The sequence below is a fragment of the Microtus pennsylvanicus genome, chromosome 1 (genome assembly GCF_037038515.1).
Source record: "Microtus pennsylvanicus isolate mMicPen1 chromosome 1, mMicPen1.hap1, whole genome shotgun sequence".
NCBI classification, from domain to species: domain Eukaryota; kingdom Metazoa; phylum Chordata; class Mammalia; order Rodentia; family Cricetidae; genus Microtus; species Microtus pennsylvanicus.
Window position 1 is genome coordinate 207379843 of NC_134579.1, and position 16111 is coordinate 207395953.

The 16111-nt window shown below is 39.9% G+C and overlaps 1 protein-coding gene across 4 annotated transcripts in view; it reads right to left on the reverse strand.

The window, feature by feature from the left end:
- The window catches only part of Rgs17 (regulator of G protein signaling 17), an 86879-nt gene that overhangs the window by 46808 nt on the left and 23960 nt on the right, over positions 1-16111 (reverse strand). The window lies entirely within an intron of this gene.

A 16111-nucleotide genomic window follows, 5' to 3' on the forward strand; every position in this document is an offset into this window, starting at 1 on the left:
ACCAGGCAACATGATGATTGCTTGTAATGAAACAGAAGGAATCAGGACAATTAGAATCAGAGTTCTCAGAAAATAACTGTTTCCATTCATTTTATTTTTGAGCCTTGTTTCTCATGTTCAATTAATAAGTAAAAACTACAAAATTAATTAGAATCATAAACCTAGGGCAGCCAGGCATATTGGTGAGGCTTTTAATCTCAGCCCTTGGGAGGCAGAAGAAGGTGGCTCTCTGTGAGACTGAGGCCAGTCTGTGTTGACAGAGGTTTCTGTCCTACCAGGGCCCATAGACGTTTAGTTCCAAAGAAACACACAGAGGTCTACATTAATCATAAACTGGATTGTCTTGTAGCTCAGGCTTCTTATTAACTCTTTCTTACATCTTATACTAGACTGCTATTCTTGTCTGTGTTAACAACGTGGCTTAGTATCTTTTTCGGCGAGGCAGTCACATCTTGCTTGCTCCGTGTCTGGCTTCCTCTCTGGGTGACAACTGCTGACTGAAACTTTCCTCTTCCCATAATTCTCATTGCCACGCCTCTACTTCCTGCCTCGTTGCTGTCACCCTGCCTATACTTCCTGCCTGGCTACTGGCCAATCAGCGTTCTCTTAACAATAATACAAGTAACAGGATAAAAAACCATTGTTCCACAGTAAGTCTGGTCTACATAGTGAGCTACAGGACAGCCAGGGCAACACGGTGAGACTCTGTGTCAATAAACAAACAAACAAACAAGCCTAGCAAATTAACCACAACAGTATGCAGAAGGATTCATCCAGGTAATTTTTAAGCATGATCCAGCTATGGTGGGAGATCTCAAGGAAACCTTAACTTCCACTTAATCAGGCTTTTGTTAGAAGTAATATTACTATGAAACCATTTTGCTTGATTATATATGTCATAATATGCAAATGTACCATCAAGAACCAGCATTTTCAACATAAGAGAAATGAAAAATGTAAGATTTGAAATGATCCACTGAAATGTTTCTAATAAAATAATTATTCACATAGCCTCCTGATTTGTAAGATACAATTCCTTGATCTTTGCTCCGAAATATCTTACAACAAATGACCCTTTGCTGGAGAGAGAACACACACATGGTCCTGGGCTCTAATCATTCCCATAGAAAGATCCAATTACTGTTTTTAAAAATAGTAAAAATTTATTTATTGCTTCCAAGATAGAGTTTCTCTGTTGTAGCCCCAGCGTACTGTAAATCACTTGGAAGACCAGGTTGGCCTCAAACTCAGAGATCCACCTGCCTCTGCCTCCAAAGTGCTGAGATTAAAGGCGTGTGCCACCGCCTCTCAGCTAAAAATGGTGCATTTTTATAAGCTGGTAGATTTGCCTCAGTTCATTTTGCAGTGTTCTTAGGCTACTGTGCACAAACTGTATCTTCTACATATGGTTTCCTCTTTGCCAATCTGCATTTTGTTTTCTGTCATATCGCAGTGGATGGAACACGTGAGACACTGTTGAGAAGGAAAAATGATCATTCCTGATTTGTTCCTAACCTGCATATTAAAAGAGACGAATTTAGTTTGCACTATTCGCTGAAGGGTTGTATGTACAAAAATGTGTGCACGTGTGTGTGTGTGTGTGTGTGTGTGTGTGTGTGTGAGGTCCATGTTAAGTTCCTCAATTGTTCTCCCCCCTACTTTTGAGACAGTGTGGTGGTTTGAATAAGAATGACCCCCAGAGGCTCATATATTTGAATGCTTGGTCATTAGGAAGTAATTAGGGGCACTATTAGGAGATGTGTCCTTGGAGTAGCTGTGACCTTGATGGAGGAAGTGCATCACTGGGATTGGATTTAGGGGTTTCAGAAGTTCAAGTCAGGCCTGTGTTTCACTCTTTCTTCCTGTTGCCTGGGGATCCATATGTAGAACTCTCAGCTACCTCTCCAGTACTGTGTCTGTCCACACGCCACCATGCTTCCGCCATGCCATGATGACAAGGGACCGAACCTCTGAACAATAAGCCACCCCAAGTAAATGTTTTCCTTCATAAGAGTTGCCATGATCATGGCATCTCTTCGCAGCCACAGACACCATATCTCAGACAGACAGAGTTTGTCACTGACAAAGTGACTGGTTGCACTAGGCTGTCTTGTCCTTGAGGCCCAGGTGTCCTCCACTGTCCACTTTCCCAAGGTTAAATTACAGGCGTAACTGTCCTTGGCTTTTATGCTGCAGAGCTAAGCTCAAGTCCTCAGGTTTGTACAGCAAGGACTTTACCAACTGAGTCCTCTCCCATGAGCTGTTGGTTTTTTTTTAGAGAAGCTTTTTTTGTCATCGTGAAAGAATTTTCTTCTATTCTTTTGCTAACTTATTTTTAATCACAATTGGGGAAAAAGACATTGAATTTTCTTGTTATGCAAGCATATTGATGTGATTGTGACTTCTTTTGATTATATTAGAAAGATTTAACATCTTGTTTCATTGTGGTGCAGTGTTTTGTACTAAAATTAAATTGCTTGGTATTTTTAAAGATTTCTCTTTTTCTGATTTTTTTATATAAACTCCAATTTTTGCTACAATTTTCTCCTGTTCTTGTAATTTGTGTAGAATTCTACCAACTAACTGAATTAGATATGAGCATTATTTCGGGTACCTTGGGTCTACGTATCATTTAAGTCTTATTAACTAAATGTCTTTTTTCCTATGCATATTATTAATGCTGCTCACATTTATATCTCTGATATTGATACACCCCTTTGAATTTCTTACAGTAATTCATTCCACAATGTACCTTTGTTAATTCATTTCATCTTTATTTGGATCTTATTTTTAATGTGATGTTTCATTAGGATACATACGTAGCATGGCCAAGTCTTGTTGATGTAGTCTGACAACCACTCTCTCTAAGAGGAATTAAAACTGTATAGAAATGATCATTGAGTTGGGTGTGGTTATGCTTGGAAAGACCCAGGGCTTTGCACATGGCAGACAAGTGCTCTATCACAGTTACACCCTATCTCTGATACACTTTGTCTTCAGTATGCCATCTTTGTACTTAGTAAATATTTCCACCGCCTCTCCATCACCCACTTCCTGAAGTCTAACTCATATGACCCACCTTTTTATGCACTGAAACTGCTATACGTTTTATTTTCACATGACATTAGCATATTTGCTTTAACCAACCAATAAATATTTTTGTAAAAAAACATGAAAAAGTCATGAGGAAAACAGCATTTCAGCTTCACTCAGATTTTTATTATGTTGGGAAAACCTTTTGGTGATGCTCTGGGTACCATTATACTGACTTTTTCTTTATGACTGTGTAAGAACTGCAGTACCTACCGGCATGTAACACTCTGTCTCAGCCTTTATCAGTTTTCCTGCACAAGCACAGATCTCTAAGAAACAGGGGCATGGACATTTCTCTCTGCTCCTCCACTGGTTATTCCATCAGTTCATGGATCCCACAGTACTTCAGCGAACTTTACAGTTGCACATGAAGATATTTGAATGCCCTTAGGTTTCCTTCTATTATCAGCTCTTGCAATAATGTTTATAGTAAATGTGGTATGATATATCTCGGAATTGAGGCTTCAGAATTCATCGAGTTTAAAAAATTGCCAGCCATAATTTTTTCAAGTTTTTTTGGGGGTATTCCTTTCAAATTCAGGGGTTTCTGCTGTGTGTATATCATGTGGCTCAACCTATTACAGTTGCTTTTCTTTTTTGGTTTTAAGCTGAATAGAACTATCGGTTAATTTTTAAATTTACTTATTTTGAGTTATGTAATCTAATTTTCTGTTAAGCCAACATAGTAAGTTTATTTGACTGTGGCACTGGTTTTTGTTTGTTTATTTTAAAATAAGTATCTATGATTAAGTTTCTGGTTGCATTTACATTTTCTTCCAAACTTCCTACCATTTCTATAATGGTGGTATTTACATTTTTCAGTTAGTTCTTCCATCTCTGGCTGGTGACAGTTCCATTGGTTGATATTTATCCAGACCCAGGATACAAATCATACTTTACTGTATTTTTGTTTGTTTGGTTTGGTTGTTTGAGACAGGGTTTCTCTGTGTAGCTCTGGCTGTCCTGGAACTCACTCTGTTGACGAGGCTGTCCTGAAACTCAGAGATCCACCTGTCTCTGCCCCCTCCCCCAGTGTTGAGATTAAAGATGTGTGCCACTACCGCCACCGGCCATCTTTACTGTGTGTGTGTGTTTACATAACTGGCAATTTTATATCAAATACTGAAGGATGAAATCTAAGTTTGGGTGGGAGTTGGGTTTTGCTCTGGTAGACTAGACTATTCAGCTACTTATGGAGAGATATGCCCAATCCACTAAGGCTCATTTTTCAGATTTACCAGGATGGGTGCAGAGAAGATCACTCTAGGCAGATGATTCAGTGCTGTAGGCAGCCACTGTGAATTCCATAATTGTTCTAGCTATCAAGAGTTTGAGTTGTTTCCTGCCCACTATAAATCCTTGCAAATATTTAGTTTACAATTCTCTTCCCTCCCTTCCTTTCTTGAATTATGTTTCACCTTCCTTATTCATAGCCTAGTACTCAGGGAAGAGTCAGAAGGTCCTTAGTCAGGATGCTTGGGTTCTTTTTCTAAAATGATACTTCCATTCTGTACTCCTCTCCACAAATTCCACCCTCTGTCTCAACCAGCATAAACACGCATCTCCAAGTAATTGTGCATCCGAATCCTGTAATGAGGTTAAGACTTTTTTCTTTATCAGTTTTTGGGAAACCGATTTATGAAAATAATTATAGTTAAATAATAAGCTTACAGGTTCCCTTCTGTTAAAAATGCTGAAACAGAGCAATGCCCATGTGGGATCAGTGGGAATTAAATATTTTCCAGTTTTGTTTTATTTTGTAACTGATGGCTCATTTCCTGCGGGAAAGCAAGCACAAGGAGAAGCTGGCAGAATGGCGAGTTGTTTGATGGAAATAGGGCCATTAGCGCTAATTTAATGGACACAATCCATTAACTTTTGGACAACACTGATGAAGGAGAAGAGAAGGAAACAAACCAGCAAGGAATCCGCAATTACCAGTCTATGCTCTCGACCTTGGAGCCGCGTGACCAGAACTCCTATAGCATGCATTAAAGTTCAACACCGAATGCTTCATCCTAGCCAAGTGTGAGACGGCAAAGCAGACTTCTTGACTAATTGAGGCTACAGACTAAACGACATCCTCATCTTGACTGGATAATGTCAGTGTTGGCATTGCAGAAGCATGCCACTGTACCCGTGTACCCGTGTCGTTATGTGGTGCTGGGGATTGACCTCACGACACCATGCTTACTTGGTAAACACTTTACTGAGTATCTCCAGCCCCTTATTTATGAGACAGTCAGACAAAGACAGAGAGACAGAGAGGGAGACAGGCAGAGAGAGAGACAGAGACTTGAGTTCTGCCTTATGTGGTCTTGCATGTCTAGTGCTCAGTGCCGCATACACAAGGCTGGCTGGGCCATGAACTTCCAGGCATTCATTCTCCTGTCTTGACCTCTGATTATGCCTAAGGAACACAGGGGGTAGGGAGGGTAGGAATGGTAGGGAGGATTATTGACATATTTGTTGAGTAGGGAGGGTAGGAAGGATTATTGACATGTTTGCTACAATTCCTGGCAGGTTCTTGTGATCTGAATTCAGGCCCTCATACTTAATGTGGCATATGTTTTACACACTGACTATACTGCTTGGTTTTGTGTCCACTTGACACAGGCTAGAGTCATCTGAGAGAAGGAAGCTCCAGGTGAGAAGATGCCTCCATAAGACCCAGGCTGTATAGGCAAGCTTGCTTTCTTAATTGATACATGATGTAGGAGGGCCCACTGGGAGGGCCTGCCTTATTGTGGGTGCCATCCCTGGGCTATCTCTGGGCTGGTGGTGATGTAGGAGGTCCTTCTGTATATGTGTTGCTTTTGTTGGTTAATGAATAAAGAAACTGACTTGGCCTGTTAGGGCAGAATAGAGGTAGGCGGGGAAAACTATACTGAATGTTGGGAGAAAGAAGGTGGAGACAAGAAGCCACATAACCCCACTGGAGACAGAAGCTGGAACTTTACCCAGTAAGGCACAGCCTCATGGTGATACACAGGTTAACGGAGATGGATTAACTTAAGATATGAGTTAGCCAGAAATATACTTAAGCTATTGGCCAAACAGTATTGCAAATAATATGGTTTCTGTGTGATCATTTCCATTCTGGGCAGCCGGGAACAAACAAGCGGCCTTCCTACAACATTGCGGTCCTGGGCTCTATAAGAAAGGAGGCTGAGCAAGCCATGAGATGCAAACCTTAAGGAAGCAGCACTCTTCCATGGTCTCTGCATCAGCTCCTGCCTCCAGGTTCCTGTCCTGACTTCCTTCCATGATAGACTACGGATGTGGAAGCATAAGCCAAAGAAACCCTTTCGTCCCAACTTGCTTTTGATCATGCACGGCATGTCCTCATAGCCATAGTAACCCAAACAAAGACACTGACCCATTTCCTCGACACTTGTCCTGGATTTTAATAGCCAATTTATTTCCCTACTCTTAATTTTTTTTCCTTAACAAAACCCAAGAGATTGAGCGTTTGAAAACACAGCTTACATATCCTATTGACAAGTTTGGGGTTGATATATGAAGTATGATGGTTTAAAGGAGTTTCTTGAGGGGGCTCTCCTAGGAAAATGGAGGTTCAAGAGGCTTCTGTCCTTTTATCTTGGTTTCTTTCATGGTTGGAAAAATCAGTAGCAATCTTGGGATGCATGTATCTGTGTGTGTCTGGCAGAAATAATTCTTGTAGGATAATTATAACCCCACTAAGTCATAGGCTTCAGGTATTCCTCTGACGACTACTAAAATGATTGCTTCAAGAATTACTTTATGGGCTTAGTCATTGAATGAGCCATTATCATCCAGCTCTGTTTCTCTTAGTGAGGAAAAAATGACAATATAAAAACATACAGGATGTCAGGATGGGGTGATTCATTGTTCTCATAGTGAGTTGACTTTGAGCACTAATGACAAATTTGGGTACAGTGCTTTAAAGATATATTCCACAGCTCACAGACTCGCTGAAGGTCAATACTACACGTGAGAAACTGCTTTCGTGACTTAGAGTGATACAGAGCGCTGATTACATTTATCGTCAACAAACTAGTCCACACATCAGTCACACTGAAGAAAAAGCACATAACCTATGCCTTTTAAACATAGAAATGATTGCCATAATCACCACGATGCATAATGTACTCATAACACTGGGAAGGAAGCCACAGCTACTACAGTGCACCACGCATGCTAGGTATCATTTGGGTTCTGAAAATAATTATATAGATATGTAATCATGAAATTATAAATGTCATATAGCTTTTAAATTTTATATTAAATTATTATTACAATTATCATTATTAATAAAACACAAAATTATTAAAATTATAAATTATAAGGTATTACAATAATAAAATTATACAAAATTTATAATATAAAATTATAAAAATATATAGATAGGTATAGATATATTACATATATTATATGTATTTCGCTTTTGTGTATGTAGTGTGCATGTGTGTGGTGTGCGTGCTTGCATGTGTGTGGGGTATTCATGTGTTCATGCATCTACGTAGAGACCTAAGGTTGATGTTAAGAGTCATCTTCAATCCTTTTTTCACCTTACTCATTAAGAAAGGGTTTCTCAATGAAACCCCAAGTTTGCTAATATAAATAGTCTTGCCAGCCAGCTTGAATTGAGGATTCTAATTCTACCCTCTGAGGCCGGAATTACAGTATGGCTGCCTTGCTAACCTAGCATTTATGTGGGCTCTGGGGATTAGAACTATGGTCCTCACGTTTGTGCAACAAGCATTTTAGCCATTGTGCAATCTCCCAGCACCATGAAAATGTGTGTGTGTGTAAAATATTAATATACTACATAAGTTTATCTAGAATAAAGTATATATGTTTATAAAATGAAATTCAAGATACTTAATTGTACCTATCCTCTGAGGAAAACTTTGATAGTGGAACACAGAAAAGGTAGATTTGGAAAGAACACTGGCTGAGTTTTAGTCATTCTATGGCTTGACACACTGATAAACAGTGCCCATCACTGTATAATGGGTGCATTCATTACGTTCTTGCAAAGGAGGGAGTTCTAATATCTTCATCTGGTAGTCTGATTTGATATTTACCCAGGAACTTTTCATTATGGCTTGATCTTCTCATAATTATTCAAAAAATGAAAGATGCCCACATCCCTAACATGGAAGCAATCTCTAATTGATAAATACCTTGCAAATAAGAATTTAGTTTACTCCAAGGGAGCCTCACTGAGAAACAAAGCACTTATGAAGGGAAGACTGCATGCATGGAAATGGATGGCCACAGAAATGAACTCCACAGCACCTTGGGGGTCCTCACCTTACAATGTCATGTTAGATCTTTTCCTTGTTTAAAAATTTTATATTATTATGTTCTAATTTTTATTTTATTTATATGTTGTCTCTCTTTTTACCCTTCAGATTCTTTGCTTAACTATTACTGCTTCCAGTTTAGTGTTTTTATAGGATCCTTAAGTATGCAAGCAAGTGGGTTTCTGGGTAAGTATGCAAGCAAGTGGGTTTCTGGGTCTTGGGCCTTCTCAAGTTTTTTTTCTTGTTTGTTTTGTCCGATTTCAATGTGTAGGTTTTTATATTATATTTATTATATTATATGACTGTTATTATCCCTTAGAGCCTATTTGTTTTCTAATGAGAGACATAGAGGGAGTGAATCCAGGTGGAGGGGGGGCAGTGGTAGGAGTAGAGGGAAGACAACTGTAATCAAGGTATATTACGTGAGGAAAAAATTTCTTTTCATTAAAGAAAATAAAAACCTCAAAATACTAATTTGCATTTTTCGTTTTGAAAAACAAGGAAATAAAATCTATGTTTTAAGTCTGTGGGTACTTATTTTAAAATTTGTATTACAAGCCTGATGGCGGTGATGCACGCCTTTAATTCCAGCATGTGGGTGGCAGAGGCAGGCAGATCTCTGTGAGTTCGAGACCAGCCTTTTGGTGTGGAACATATCCTGTCTTTATGAGCTCTTCTAATCCCAGTTTTACTAATTATGACGTTTGAATAAAGAATGCACAATCATTCAGGGTCTGGAGCAGAATGGGCTTGGGATACCATCCAAGAGAAGTGGATACCACCCAATAGAAGTGGGGTACCACCCAATAGAAGTGGCACAATGCACTTAAGAACTACCCCTTAGAGCTGGCAGGATGGCTCAGTGGGTGAAGGTGCTTGCCACCAAGCCTTAAGACCCAAGTTCAATCCCTGGGACCCACATAGGAAGAAGAGAATTGATCCCTATGTCTTCCTCTGACCTCCTTGCACACACACACACACACACACACACACACACACACACACACACACACTATGAGTCAGTCATTTTCTATTTCTTTTCTGTAACAGGAGATGTGCCAAATCGATGTTGATTTCTGGTTTCTTTCATGTCACAGATCATCACAGATATAGGAATTGCCATTGGTTAATAAACAGCTGCACTTATTACTAAAATTTACAAATATTTCCCATATGAAATGCCTTTATTACAAAATTTTAGTATGGCAAGTTTGGTGACTCAAAGGGGCCACAGAACTGGCTCTTGTTTCTTCAGATTGAATGAGTCAAGAAGAACTGAACACCCTTTTATGTCTTTTTCAGATAAATCAAAATTTCCAATTGATTTAAAAAATGTCATAGTATATCTGGAAAACATGGCCAATGATGGAATCCTTCTTTCTTTATACCAGGGCCTCCTCCTCTTCTAAATATAACATAAATTGGTGATGAAAGACTGTCCACTGTCTGTTTGCTATGTGTCTGTTTTAATTCAGTGTTTTATTGGCTTGCAACTTAGGAATTCTTGAAATGTCATTGGCTTAACAGACACCTGGATTAATTGTTCTAATAAATCCTGCTAAAACCAGTGAAGTTGCCAGTTGTTATTTGGTAATCTTTCTTTAATTCCTGGAGAAATATTCCATATTATTTAAATTTTATTTTATATGTTTGGGTGTTTTGCCTGCTTGTATGTCTGCGTGTCATGTGTGTGCCTGGTGCATACAGAGGTCAGAAGAAGGTGTCCAGTGCCCTGGAACTGGGTTAAAGTTATTTATGGGCCTCCAAGTGGCTCCTGGGCATCTAAATGGGGTCCTCTGCAAGAGCAGTCAGAGCTCTTAAACCACTGAGCTCTCTCTCCAGCCTCTATTTGTGGCTTTAGAGTATGTATGTATCACAGTTAAAAAAGAAAGGAAAAAAGGAAGGAAGTCATAAAACAAATATTTCTGAAGATAAAATCAATAGGATTCATTCTACATATTTTGACTGATTTAATTCAGTAAGTGTTTATTGAAAACACAGATTGGTATAACTTGTTTGAATATATATGTGCATGAATATGTATATATTTGATATACATATTAAATGAATGTTATATATTGATACCAGGTGTTTTTTGAAAATATCAACCCTAAGACGAGTTTTTAGAAAATAAAAGCTTTAGTACCTGGATGTGAGAAGATATGTATGAAATATGTTGTATTAATTTTTAGGTCCTGTATAAGCAAATGAAGTGTTGGAAGTCAACATCAAGATGGGAATGGATTAGTGGTGTCAAAGGACTGGGTAGTATTGAGATGCTGGAGGTGCCATGGAAGGTCTTCATTCCTTAGCCTAAGGAGGTGTGGCCTGGGAGTGAGTGTCTGGTGTAGAGTTGGGATACAAGATCACTAAGAAAAGAAAGTTCAAGACACCCCAGGGAGGATTTATAATTTAGGAATGGGAGGAAGGGAGGGAGAGACAAAGTACTCTAGAAGCAAAACTGGTGAGAAGCGAGGGTGAGAGGCCCAGGGGCAAGCAGGTGAAGGTGGCGAGGTTAGTCTAGGCTCATACGATCCAGAGAATTTTAGCAAGAAGCGAGGACGATGGCTGTGGGCGTGGCAATGGTGAGCAAGAATGATTCTTCAGTTTCTTGGCCAACTATGGCAATGAGGTCTGAAGCAAATAGCTGCCAGGAAAGTTAACTACATGAAAGAGTCGGGTGAAAGGAGCAGCTGAAGAAGAGGCCGAGTGTACTGGGAGTGGATCAGGAACTGGAGAGGTGTGGTCAATAGGAAAGAGACTAGGAAATGGGGCTTTCAGGATGAACTATGAGTTGTCCTAATAGGACAAGACTTCCTATAGTAGCTTATAATCAAAAGCAAGTAAAACCCTCTGGGGTGATTGGTTACCATGAATATCAGGATCTGTTATGTCTACACCTCTCACTAAAGGCTTTTTCAACATTGCCTCTCCAAATTTTAACACATGCTATTCTTAACACCAAATATATATTAAATGCACTTATTGTTCCAAGGATGTTATAATATATATTATCTGCTTTTGCTTGGCACTATATTTTTATTTAAGATGGAAATTCTCTATACAGCAATGGTTTGGTCTTACATCCCCATGTGATGATCAGCTCCCCTAACAATTCCTGATCCTCTTTGGTGCCCCCACTGAGTTATGAAAGTAATAGGTAGAAGTCATCAAGTCATCAAAGTGGGTGAGGTCTAGGCCTGCTTGATGACCAGTTGACAACTCTGCTTCATGAAAGAGCAGACAAAGACAAGTCCCAGTGTTGGTGGCCTGCCAAGCGAGGGAGTTCGAGATCAAACTTACAATCAGTTTCTTTCTGCTATAAACGACCTTCAAAGATTAAAGTTCAACTCGGAATTGACCCGATCAATCAGAATATTATTGAGAACTTCATACTTGAAGAATAATTCTAAGGAGATGCAGGGATGGAGAGGGGAAAAAAATGAATGGCAAAAACATCAGAACAGAAGCAGGGTCCGTGATAACCTGTACTCAGTAGAATTCCTTGGGATGATTCATATCCACATCCTTCCTGGCCTCATGTAAAGGTTTATGGTATTCTCTCTCACTTCCTAGAATGAAGCTGACTTATGTGATAAGGGGTGTGATCCCGCTAGCAATATGGGATTGCCAGATGAGAGTGAACACACCACTGATACACACACATCCATTGCCTTCAGTGAGAAACAAAGTCTGGTCCACCAGTTACCATGGACACACTTGCAAGCAGAAGCAGGGCTTTTCTTGTTTGTCTTTTTCTTCTAACAAAGACGGAGTTTAGAGAAAGGTGACCCTTTCTCTTATTTTTGTTAAATTAATTAATAAGCAGTCTTTCTTTTTTTGAGACAGGATGTTTTACATCTCAGGCTAGCCTTGTTTTTATTACGTAGTCAAAGATAATATGAATTTTGGATTCTCCTGTCCCTACCTCTTGAGTGGAGGTTACACCCGCCAGCAGCTAATTTATGTGTTTTAGTATTTATTACTTATTAATTTACTTCTATACACTTTGGATATCTTTAACTCTTGTTCAAAGATTTAACAGAGGAAATTTGGACTCAGTTTTAAACATACTTGAGCCAAACTCAGGTTCAAATAAGTATAATTTTGTCTTAATTGAAATTATTTTTCTACTTTGTCACAATTAAATAGGAATAACTGAAGCAAATTATTATCTAGAATTTGTTTGGGGGGAGGAGGAAGAAAATTATCTCATGTGTTTTACAGGGAGCCAGAACTCCGCCTGTTCCAAGGTCCCCTCCTGCTGGCATCTAAGTGGCTTTGTATGTGATGCACGACTTTTTACATAATAAAGGATTTGAGTGACAGATACAGAGGTCAGGGGTTGCAGACACACTTCTCCTGTGAAGTTTCTGACAAACCACCTGTGAGTTAATAGGGAACTCTGAGCACATGAACAAAGTTCCTAAGTTCATTTTCCTCATTTCCAGAGGGCATGCTACTCCTCAGAATGAGAAAGGACTGAGTATTTGTAGAAGGACCTGGCCCAGTACCTACTCCAGCCTATTGCCTGCTTCCTAGCTAGCTTTTGGATGGAAGAATTGGGCTTAATGCGGTATCTCAGATGCCTTCTATCAGATGGTATACTCAGGATATTCTCTTTTATAGAGAAGAAATGTAAATAAATGTCTATCAACTTGACAAGATTTACCCCAAGAAATTAAAGGTGTCATAAGCCTTCATAAACAAGGTAGATACTATTTCCTGAGCATTCTGAGAAAACAAAGTTTTGTGTTGAATATTAAGTAACTTGTACTTTTAAAAATTTTTGTGTGGTTTAACAATTTTTAGTGTGTGTGTGTGTGTGTGTGTGTGTGTGTGTGTGTGTAGGCATATGTGGAGGTCAGAGTTATATGTCTATACGAAAACTATAAGTTGTTCTCCTTCTCCACCATGCAGGTCCCAGTGACTGAACCCAGATTGTCAGTCTTGACAGTAAGAGCCTCTACTCATCGACTCATCTTGCTAGCCACAATATATATGTATGCTTAGCTTTGTGTGAAAATACTACCATACCATACTTTTCTTATCTATATTACATTTATTACATTTTTTCCCCATTTCGTGTGTGTGTGTGTGTGTGTGTGTGTGTGTGTAGTAAGGGGTAGTAACTATACTAGAGTTTACCTTTCTTTTAGAAACCTTTCCTCACATATAAACTAATATCCTAACATAACTGGAAGTAGGATTCACACACCCACAGATAAGGGAATCATGGTATAATATTAACAGATACTAGATGTTTTTGCCAGTTCTACTTTGACTCAACTAATTTCTTATGATTATGTCTGATAAAAATATTCTTGTTACTTTAGTAAGCAAATCTAAGTGTCAAGAATCTTCAGCAACTTTCTGATGTTCCAAGCAATACCATTAACTTTTGTTTTGTTATTTGATGTTAGAATGTTTTCCCTGGATAGTCCACGTTGGCCTTGAATTTGCTATGTACTCAATGCTGGCATTGGGCCCGTGGTCTCCTTCTGAGTGCTGAGATTAGAGCCAAAAGCCACCGTGCCCAGTTCAGTAATTAGTTTTGAACCTTCTGCACTACATTTCAAAATATGAGTCCATTCTACTACATATTCTGTCAGTAACCATCTTTCACACTATTAATGTAAAAGGTTTGGGGAACAAGAGGGCGCCTCAAGTGAGTGTGTAAGGAGTGACTGAAGTCCTCAAGTGTGTATTGTAGACATGGGCATACAAAGCCAGGTGAAGGACTCCAAGGGTTCAGACCCAAGGGAATACCAAGTTGCTTTCCCTGGTGAGGTTCAGAAGGATGGGAAAGACTTTCTCTGGTCAGAATGTCACTGTTGACACTGTATGCAAAAACAGTCAACCACAACTTCCTCCTCCTGATGATGACAGCAGCTGAGAATGCTGCCTAAAGGGACCTCCTACCAAGATTAGCAACAAACACTTGTTCAATGTATGCCATGAGCTTTTATCCTCAGTTCAGCTGTATAAAATGACTGTGCTGAGCTTCTGCATTGCTCTTATACATTTGGTGCCTCTCATCAGAGTGAGCACAGCTTACACGATCCCAACTTTCATGTCCATGAGCATCCTTTCTTTATTCCCGCATGGTCCTTGTCAGGCCAATCCCCAAAGCCATGCAGAATGTGGCCGAAGGTGATGGCAGATGCCCTTGCGCTGTGAAGAATACCTACTTCCTAAAATGGAATAGGGCACAGGCTTACCCAAAGCCACTTCCTGTATTTGCTACTAGAGGCAACTTCCTGCGAATTTGCAGTGAGCCCTGGTAGTAAGATAGCAAATTCATTATCTAGCACTAAAGCCAAGCACAGAGGTGTCTTTCTTTAGACTTAAAGGCATTTTGCTCTTCTACAGCCTTCTGCAATGGGAAGTGATAAGCCTTATCACTTAGCTCCTTGATAAATCCTAAGAACCAGGCCCCAGGCCACACTGTGAGGGGGCTAACGGGACACTGTAAAAAGACTTAGCCACCACAGTCCTAGAGACGGGACCTGGGCTGCACAGGAGTAAGCTAAATCAGACTCCTCGGCACTTTTCATCTGACCCATCTTTTATCCTTATGACCTAAGTCTTACACTGAGTCGTAGCCGTGTTATTCTATAAACTACTTCCATTTTTAGTTAGGATGGACATGCCGTCAAATGAAAGGTAGTGACCTCATTCTTAATGTTCAGATCAAAGGCAAAAGGAATGGCAAATAGATGGCTTAGCATCGTAAGTTAGAAGAGTTCCCCACATGCCAATCTGGTTGGTCGGTTTCTCAGAGGAAGGAAAAACAAGAGGAGCTGAATCTTAGTCTGTATGACTTACAACTCCATGGCCCCCACCCAGTCTACAGAACACAGATGTAGGATGCATGAAACACACAATTGAGTCACAGACATACATGTAAAATGCCACAGGTGGACATGGTCCTTTGGCACTCCCACAGGCCCCTCTACACATGCGCAGGAGTCCAATAACCTGACAGCTGGCCTAAGCGGACGGATCCTAAAATATCTTTCCAGACTATTACTTTCTTTCCAATGCTAATATTTGCAAGCTCAGAGCTGGGTGGTGCCCTCGCGATGTAGAGTAAGATACAATGTAAACACGAGGCGGTCTGTTTTCATTGTATTCGTGTCTTGTTTTGTGTTTTCTGGAAATACTTGTTTTTCAGATCCTCCCCTGTTACACAAGGGCTGCCACTTCATAGACTGCCAGCCACATCTGCCGAGTGAATACACCGAGATAAAAAGAGATGGTGCTATTAGAAATCATTTTGAAAACGTGACACATCCCTCTCTGCGGTTCTGGAAGCCGTGCAACAAGGAGCGCAGTGAATGTGCTTAGACCGCCCTCCAAATACCCAGCTGGTACTGAGGCTATTCTTTTCCAGTTACAATCATTGAAAACCAGGGACTTTAGAGCCAGTATCAAGACACAGAAAGACAACTTCTGGGTAATGGCCTCTTGTTAGAGAGCCAGTGGCTTCTGTTTAATAGCTCAGTTAAGGAATAATGAATCTCAAATGTCACCTTGTCAGGACGATCTCTAGTAACAGTTATTTTTTTTTTTTATCTCTTTGACTTTGTAGTTTGTTTAAAATAGACCATAAACTATTAGCACCGATTGACTGAGGGCATGATAAGATAGCTGAATTTCCAGGAGCTTTGGCAGAAGGCAGGGAGGGTGGAGACGGCGGCTCTGAGCTCATGCCTTCTGCC